The sequence below is a fragment of the Sinocyclocheilus grahami genome, unplaced genomic scaffold (assembly GCF_001515645.1).
Source record: "Sinocyclocheilus grahami isolate Dianchi unplaced genomic scaffold, SAMN03320097.WGS_v1.1 scaffold775.1, whole genome shotgun sequence".
NCBI classification, from domain to species: Eukaryota; Metazoa; Chordata; class Actinopteri; order Cypriniformes; family Cyprinidae; genus Sinocyclocheilus; species Sinocyclocheilus grahami.
The window spans coordinates 174,306-184,255 of NW_015505954.1; the positions used below are offsets into that span (position 1 = coordinate 174,306).

At 36.6% G+C, this 9,950-nt stretch overlaps 1 pseudogene; it reads left to right on the forward strand.

The window, feature by feature from the left end:
• Positions 1-6,968: 6,968 nt before the first annotated feature.
• LOC107561484 (uncharacterized) overlaps positions 6,969-9,950 on the forward strand; it is a 4,809-nt pseudogene continuing 1,827 nt past the window's right edge.

Here is a 9,950-nt window from a genome sequence, read left to right on the forward strand (position 1 = left end):
GCAAAGGAAGCAAAGTTTCCTTACTTTAGCAAAGGGAAACCAGTCTCCTCTTGGTTTATATCGAAATCCTCCGACACGTCTCTTTGCAAATCCTTGGTTTGTACTTCTAATTCGTGACTGGCGTTTTGTTTTGTTCTCTCTCAGCATTCTTCACTAATCACGCAACGCCGACGTGCTGCGTCTTCCGCCGGAACGGCTTCCGCGTATGACATACCAGAAGTGAGAGAAAAGTGTTTATTACATTTGAAATATGGATATTTTTCTTACAAAAACATATGGATTCGCTACAGGGGGCCTTTATTCATCCCCCGGAGCTGTGTGAGGCACGTTTTATTATGGATGTGCACGCTTTATTTGACGACCCGTGGACTGTTCAACTGCAACAACCGCGGACTGCAATGACAGAGCTTGAAATAGCCAGGACTATTTTTAATATAACTCCGTCTGGATTCGTCTGAAAGAAGAAAGTCGTATACACCTAGGATGCCTCGAGGGTGAGTAAAACACAAGCTAATTTTAATTTTTGGGTGAACTAACCCTTTAAGTGCAATAATGCCACCCCTGAGCTGTGTTAAAAAGTCAGTGTAAATACATCTAATGCCACTTCAGATACAGTTTCTTCTGCAGTGCATGCCTTTTGTTGATACTTATTTAATTTAATTGGTAACAGCCCTACTTTGCATACAATTGCACAATTGCATAAAATAATTATTAATATTAAATTTGTTTTGATTGGTACATTAAATAGTTTATTATTATTATCATTATTATTATTATTATTATTATTTCTGCATTGTTTCTTCTAGGAATGCTAAGGAAAAATTTATTAAGTAAAAAAATCATATGTTTGGTGGATGACGTTAACATAAAATCAAAGTTGAAGTGCCCCTTTTTTGTCATTTTTAAGGTTCCTAATTTTGTTTTGGAAGTCTCCTACAATAGGTTTACATGCATGCAAGATCAAAAAACACTTTAGTTTTCTCTAAATATGCATTTAATATCACCTCATTTTCCAACGATTCTCAAACTATTCGTTTGAAGCAGTTCTAAGATTCAGTCTCTCTAAACCCCTCCTTTCCGTGAGCCTACTCTGCTCTGATTGGTCAGATGACCCAGTCTGCTGTGATTGGTCTATCGCATATAGCATGTGTCAGAAACATTAAGTCCATTGCCATAGTTCCGTATTTTGAACGCTCGACAGAGAATATAAACATCTATTATTTATCATACTTACAGGTTGTGATTCAGTGGAGCCAGCTGGTCCAACTAAACTGGGTACTGAGCCATCTTTCAAGAGCAAGTGATTTGTGAATCCCACGTTGAACTCCTCGTGATTAGAGAAGCAGTCATCAGTGAAGTGTTGGGAACACAAAAAAAGATTGGGGTTATACTGCAGTGGTACAGTGGAAAAAATGAATTTCAACTAGTGATTTTATGCAGCCTCATCTTTCGCAGTGTAGGATACAGGGTCTTGACATAAATCAAGCTACAGTGTTTGTGGGCGGGGTCAAGTTGTTCTTGGCCGGCCAACGTAGAACATAGGCGAGTGATTAGAGAAGCAGTCATCAGTGAAGTGTTGGGAACACAAAAAAAGATTGGGGTTATACTGCAGTGGTACAGTGGAAAAAATGAATTTCAACTAGTGATTTTATGCAGCCTCATCTTTTGCAGTGTAGGATACAGGGTCTTGACATAAATCAAGCTAAAGTGTTTGTGGGCGGGGTCAAGTTGTTCTTGGCCGGCCAACGTAGAACATAGGCGAGTATTATGCAAATGTGTTACCCCATGACGTGTAGCCGTCACAGAAGTGTAATTTGAATTACTGATGACTCAAAAAAAAAAAAAATTTAATTGATGACTCGTTTAGCCTGTTCATAGTACATTGTTTCTTTTGGGAGACAATAACTTTATTCATTGTGCACATTCAGATTTACAACTTTGCAGACTGTTTACATTCACATACAGCTTTATTACCGACTGCACGAAAGGCAATATTCGAGGGCACTTTATTATGCCCCTTTGTGTTACATGTATTCCAAAGTTTTCAAAAGTATTAAGATTAAGTTACTAAACTCAAGTAATTTAACAAAATGTTACAAATTACTTTATCAACATTTTGAAAGTGACCTTCCCAATCCTCCTAGTGAAACACACTTTATTACATATATACTGTATATTCAATATAACTTTACGTATCCATATATTTTTGTTTTGTAAAGGTATCCTTTATTGTGTACATAATTTGTACATGTTCCCATGTAAATGTGAATGTATGTACACACATATACACACCGAATGAGTTACCCAGGTACCCTGAGAAGAGGACTAAGACGCTGCGTCTCATTGCCATGTCTCAGGCTTGCCTGTACATCTCAAGAAGAGTACAAAAGAGTTGATCAGGTGCCCTTTTATACTCACAGGCGCTCTACTTGTGACGTCATTGGTTGCTGTCTACTAATGAATAGTGGTCATGTGTTTACACGTGCTTCAAACACCGGTCACAGTAATGGCATTCCCCATGGCGTCAACACCAAGACACAGCGTCTTGTTACCCTTCTCATGGAACCTGGTTTGCATACGCAGCCTAAGACATAACAATACTTGAAGTACACAAAGAACAACTAACGCTAGCTGAAAAACAATAATCGAGCAATTTCTGCTGTACATTAAAATAATACAAGTATAAATAATATATGTTCTTTTGTGTCAAAAAATAAACTGAAAAACATTACAGCAAAGTCTAGATTGAGCTGATTATACTGTACATAATCATAACAAAGTTTTAGTCTAGTGAAAAAACACCAAATCTTCAAAACACAGCAAACAGCCAATAAGAATGAGACTCTATTGTCCTTGAAAATGTTGACCATTTTTATTTCTATTCCTTGTTTTGTTGTTGTTTTTTTAAAAGCAGCAGTGAAACAAAGGAACACCATGAAACTAGTCTGAAAGCACCAGCACATTTGACCAAATATAACAATGAAACCCTGTGATGAGCAAAATTCAAATACACTTCCTTGTGCAACACAGCAAAACATTTTGACATTATGAAATAAAAATCCCCAAATAATGTCAATTTTGTCCAAAAATTAAAAAGAGAATGTAACAAATGTTCAAGAGGGTAGAAGGAAGAAGACAGGGTCGGCTTGCTGGGACACGAGCTTAATTTAAATTCCTTCCCGCACTGTACACACCACGGCGCTCACTCAGGCCATTTGTCCCAATTTTTGGCGTCTTCGTGAACGAACTTCCGAATCATGGTTTTTAATGTGCGATTTAATCGTTCGACCAGACCGTCTGTTTGTGGGTGATAGACGCTGGTGCGAATCGATTTAATGCCCAAGAGTCCGTAAAGTTCGCGGAGAGTCCGTGACATAAACGCCGTGCCTTGATCGGTGAGAATCTCTTTCGGGATTCACACCTGTCCGTGGCCCAGCCCAGGTACCTTACCTCCACCCGCCCAACCGCACACTTTTTCGGGTTGGCCGAGGCCCGGGGGGGAAGGCTTCCTCAGGACCTAGGGAAAGGGACAGGTTTAGAGGGAGGGGACACAGGGGCAGGGAGAGAGAGAGAGAGAGACAGATGGCAGGGGTTCACCAGTCTCGCCACACCAATTACTGAAACAAGACACAGGTGTTTATCGTTTGCACTTGACCCACTTACGCACCGCTCGTCTCCTGCCTCTCTCTCCCGATACAGGCCTCGCTGAACCCCGCCCCTCCTGCCACAGAGAACATTTTGCAATTTAAAGGTTTATTAGTCTTAGATAACCTGTATTAGTTTCATGGTTTGTTAAAATTTTAATGTACCATGCTGCATGGAAAACAATGCCATGTTATTTTTGTGTGGTTTTCACACTGCGAGATTGGGTTAGTTGTCAGTGCTGTGTATTTTCTGTTTGGTTTGACTACAAGAAGAGGGGTCAGAGATCTTCCAGATAGCCATGGCAACATCTGCACCTCGTGCCTTAGCAAATTATGTTAATCTGGGTCAATCATTGTCCTAGTAACAGAGTTAAACTTCAGCTTCATTCAGTAAACCTTCTCAGAAAGGCCATGTGATGATTTGAACTCTCGAGGGATGTCTGATGTAGTATGCATGTGAATTTTGAGTCTAAATATAGACACATGCCCTAGATATTGTGGATCCTCATTACGTGATTCATTATAAGTTTGACCTATTTACATATATACAACATAAAGTAAAACCCATAGTCCAACCAGACACTCAGTTTATTTATTTTTAATTTTCAAATCATTAAAATGATTTTAATTTATTTTATTTTGAAGAATGCTGGCTGTGCATGCACGAGCCGACTATTGCTATTAATGGTTTTGCTTAGTGAGATGAATCTGTTTGATAAAAATGCACAGTGGCTATAATAAGATCATAATTACATTAACAAATCATTTAGAAACAAAATAGCTTTTCCTCCAAAGCAGACTTGTTGAGTGCATGTTGTGTCAAGTTTCATGTGATTCAGCTTTAGATCAGGAATGTGAAAATCCTTTTATAAGAAATCTGTTCTCGGACCGGCCTTTCTCAAAGGGAACTGATTCTAGATGATCAGTTTCAATATAAATGTGATCTCCAGGCCTGGTTGAGGGTGTGGGTATGAGCTGCATGGATTACCACAAGGTTTTATTCAGTTCTTTAACTAATGGGAAAGTGAAACATGCAGACAGAGTGAGTCAGATTTACAGTTTTCTTATGCAAAAGGTCCTTCTCTGCTGAAAAATAATGATTTAGACATAATTTATAACAGAATAATGAATGGAAGTTAATACAACAATATTTTAAATTTGCTTTTTAATATACTTTGCATTAAGTTATGCTTTGATTTAAAAACATTGACACAAGTATATTTTTATTTACTTTTAATTGTTTTATTAATTTATACTTCAATTTAAAACAATTATATAAAAGCATGAATGGAAGTTAATGCAAGCATATTTTCTATTTGTGTGTATATACAGTAGTCAACATTTGAAGTGGATCAAAACCTTTCATCAAAGTTGTCCTAAAACCAAAATATGTTCTTGTCTTAAGACAACTTTGATTAACTTTTTTGATCCACTTCAAATGTTGACTACTAAATGTACTGTATATAAAGTAAAGGTATGTAATGCCACTGTAAACTTACAACATTTACAGGAGGTATATACTTTAAAATAACTATTTGTATCATTACATGACACATACATCTTAAAATAATATATCCATCACATTGAATATTTAACTTTTTATTTTTATTTTGGCCCAGTTCACATTAATGTAGCTGTAAAAATAGTTGCCTGCTGAAATTGAAATATGCATCTTCATGACTAGACAGACACAGGTGAAATTATCTTTATTATAACGTTACACGTTAGGTTTCTCTATAGATGTGAATCACTCAACCAGAGGTAATCATGTCAGATCATCCATGCTTTGAGCTAGCGTGTAGGGTCGGTCAATCTGGTTTCGTCCGTTAAAGTTAAGCTTTTCAAATAACGCGCTCCCGGACAGCAAGTGACTTTACATATGCAAGCATAATCTGATTTTCTCCAGTCATTGTTAAAAAAATAACAAAAACAAGCTAACAAACTTCATAGTTAACGTTAATGAAGCGGTCAGGTGAATCTTTCTGCCTCCACCCAAGCTCCGCTCTCAGAAAACGTCACAGTGTTTACTAACAGAAAAAGAGTATATAGAGGGTGCAACAGGATAAGAAATCTTTGAAGGACTTCCACATTTACGCTCAGTTTCCAAACAGTTAAAATGACAAATAAATGCATACTCTGAAATCACTCCACAAGACGTGTGATTATATTAGGTTACTGGATGCTCGAAATTGTAAGTTAAGTTAATCGCCTTTCTAATCTAATGCGCTGCTGCACTGTAATGCACACACACTACAGACAGTAGCTCGTACATCACGCGCAGATCGCGCACACACAGAATAATTCAGCGGGGAAATGTATTGTCAACACTGTTCTGTGATTTCTAGTAAAATACCTTAGAAACTGAAAAGTTCAAGCATATATTTCTTGAATGTTGAGTTCCCACTTTAAGTGAATCTTAGTTCCCAGGTCATCTACAAGATCAATTAAAATGCTGATAAATTCAAGAAAAGATGAGACATAAACACATGAAAGTATTATTGAAATGTTAAAAAATAATAAGAAAATAAATAAAACACATTTATTCTGTGGCATCTAAAAATATAATTTGGTGCCTACATTTTTTTCTTATAGGAGCCAATGACTCCTTACTAAATTTTTTTGTTTGGAGCCCTGCTTTTATAGGAGCAATAGCCATGTGGGCAGCGCTGTGTCATATGCCATAGCTGTGCACAAGGTGTTTGTCACAGCTCCAGACTTATTTGTTCATTAATGACGTCATCAGCGTCTAGTCGACTTCGACTCAACTTTCATCACATAAAAGTCGACTTTAAAAAATCAGAAGTCATTCAACCCCTAGCATGCACACACATGCATGTGGTCACATGCTGATATGCAAGCATAACATACTTGTAGTTCAGTACTGAGAAACACACGTTTTATAGCTTAGCAAATGTGTTAATCACAAACAGTAATAACTCAATGAGCCTTTACTAACAAAAATTCCTTTGTAAATACCAAGAACAAACATGATAACTCTGGTACTCTCCCTAATTAATGTGTGCACTGGTATTTCCCTTTACATTGGGAAAAATGTACATGTATTTATAGGTTCGCACATTTATATTGTAGATGTTTTATGTTCTATGTTTACACGTGTTCATGTACACGGCTACAGTTTGCACTTGATGGTACATTTATAACCACAAGAGAGAGAGAAAAAAAAATATCTGCCATCACGGAAGACTTACTAAAGCAAAACAGTGAGGGAGGAAGTTCACAGTGCAAATACGTAGAGAACCAGTCAACCACTCAACCTCATATTCACATGAGAGCGAGAGAGAGAGAGAGAGGTGCGGACGGAACTGAGCAGTAACTGAACATTGAGCTGGCTCTGTTAGAAGAGTTATTTAGTTATCAGGAACACTGCATGCTGAAACTGAGTTTTTATGCATGTGTTTGTGTGTGGAGCTGGACTGGAATTAGGATTTTTAATATTGGATATGATGCTCAACTGACATAAATATGGATTGGACTTCATGGATTTCTTTTTTGTTCACATTAATAATCATCCCAGTTTACATAGCAGGTAAGATTTATTTATTTATTTGTTTATTATAATTTTTTTTTAAAGCTAATGATTCATTTTGCTAGGTTATATATATATATATATATATATTATGTGTGTGTGTGTGTGTGTGTGTGTGTGTGTGTGTGTGTGACAATAATGTATTTTAATTTATAATAATATCAATTAATTATATCAAATATTATTTGTACATTTGTACATTAAATATTCATAAAAATAATATCCACAATACTGAAAATGCTAAATAAATATAAAGTGCATGTGGGCGCTTGACTTGAAGTCCCCAGTTTCGGTCACAGCGATGACGTGAGTGATGTAAATTCCTTGCCAAATTCGGATGCCCCCGCAGTAACCTTGAAACCTCTCAAAATGGATATATAGCAAAGACAATCTGTATTTATTTATTTAACTCTTTATTTGACAAGGATATCGATTATAAACTCTGACTCTAGTGAATATCCGTCAGGTTCCTCAGGTGTTAAAACCAACCTTTATTCCTTCATTGTTAAAACCACCATAGAAAATACAGTTAGAGAAAACAGAAATTTGTGTAATTGGATTTGTTGCTCAACCCCCAACTAAATAACCCCGGGCTTCACCAATACATTGTATTGCACAGCATTGTGTAAGTTCTTTTGGGGAAAATTTGGGTAGGTGGTTTGCTTGATAAAGCAGACATCCATTTAAGTAAAATGAGTAAAGAGAAGGTGTTGTCATGTCACCTACATCTGGAAAGTACAGCTGATCATGATTTGTTCACAATAAATACAGTACCTCAAGTGTGAGACTTCAGCTTTGACTGGAACAAGTGCAAATAAACCACTTCTCTATTGGGAAGAGATGAGCATTGATTCAAAGTATGGGGAAGGGTGAGAATAATTCTGATAATTTTTCTCTTTTGTTCACAGGTGAGCAGCTGGAATTAAATGTGAAGTTAGACGTATGGGAGGGAAATGTAACTGTGCTCTGGGATCCCCCTAAAGGAGCCCCCGTATATGCCCTTTATCAAGTAAACACAGCACTGTAAGCAGACATGTTGTCCTACTATCCTTCAACCAGTATAATACAATATATATAGTATTGTATTCACAGTTGCCAAAATATTATTTTAGTTTTTGCCCACCTTCTTTGCTTCAACAAAATTTACAATACTCCAAAGCTAATATACTTGTCTTTGCTTTGATAGAGATAAAGGTCCTGATGCTAAGTGGGACACTGTGCCAGAGTGTAACATGACAACAGAAACTAGATGTGAACTTGGGAACTTTATATACAAACCTTCAATGAAATTAAAGATCGGACTGTTTGAAGGAAATTATAACTTGTCCTGGTCAGCAGTAAGACGAATTCATTTATTGGACAGTAAGTATTTGCAGGACCACTATTTACCAAAAAAAGTGTAATAAATACAACTACCACATTCTTATTAAGAACATCAGGGTTTACTGTCTACAAATTGCACAATTGGTAATGGTGATCTTCCATGTTTTAGGCAAATTGTTGGCTCCAGAGTTTGACCTGTCTTCCTCCCCTAATACTGTGAAAGTTAAGATTTACAGAAAGCCTTTTCTCAAAGATCTTTTTGACTATGGCCCAAGTTACTCTGCTAGTCTGTATCCCAAAGGACAGGAGAGTGAGGTTGGTTTTTTAGTGGACTAGCCCACATTTTTTTTGTTGAAAAAGTTACAATAAATGAAATTGCTTATTATATTGCATGCCATTGAGATCTCTAAAGCTGTGTTTTCCCTGATGTAGGCTTTAACAGTACCTGATGATGATGAAGATGGCGAGGTGGAGTTCACTTCATTGCCGTTATGGCAGGAGTATTGTGTTCATGTGAAAGTGGAGATGGCATCTAATGATTGGAGCAACACGTCATTACCACACTGCATATATCTATCAGCAGGTACTATACAGTAGATCACATGGACACCATTTAAATAACTAATAATCATCTAATTTTTTCAGAGGTCTCTCAAATAGAAGAAGAATCTGATGCTGTTTTTATATAATGCCAACAAAATATTAAAAATGAATCCGTATTTATTTAATAAGCATTATGTAGCACAAAATAAACCCTTCAGGGTGATTTAAGACCCTTCAGCTTCGTGTGTGTGTTTGTGTTTATTGGGTATGGTTGTTGGGTTTATTATTGCCTATGTATGTTCCTAAAATTATTTCTATGTGAAATTGAAATCACTTTCTCTTGTTTGTCAGATACGTCCCTGTTGATCTTCATAGCCGTTATTGGTGTAGTTGGTGCCATGTCCTTCTTCATGTTCGCAGTCTGTTTCTTTCTGAGGCGTCCTGGTAAAATGCCTGCTGTTCTGGTGAGTCAGCTTGGGTATTTTAAAATAAATGCAGTTTTTTTCAAAACCAAAAGTGTTAGAGCAAGCCAATTTCAGGGTCTTAAAAACGAAATACATTCTAAGAAGAAAAGCTCCCTGTCATAAGTATTGGTTCTCCTTTCGAGGAACAGTAGCAGAAAAGAGAAATGCTGGGGATTTTTCATGACTTGCGTATCTATCATCTCAGTGATGTTTGGTTCTAAATGATCAGACAATTCCATTCAGAATTAAACTATTTTAACACTTTGTGGTTGTCAAATCAATAAATACATTATGTACGCATATACCTGTATGTATTTGCAGATTTTTAAATGTTTTTGAAAAAAAGTGGTTACCAAAACTGCATGTATTTGATAAAAAAATGCAGTAAAAACAGCAATATTGTGAAATATATATATATATATATATATA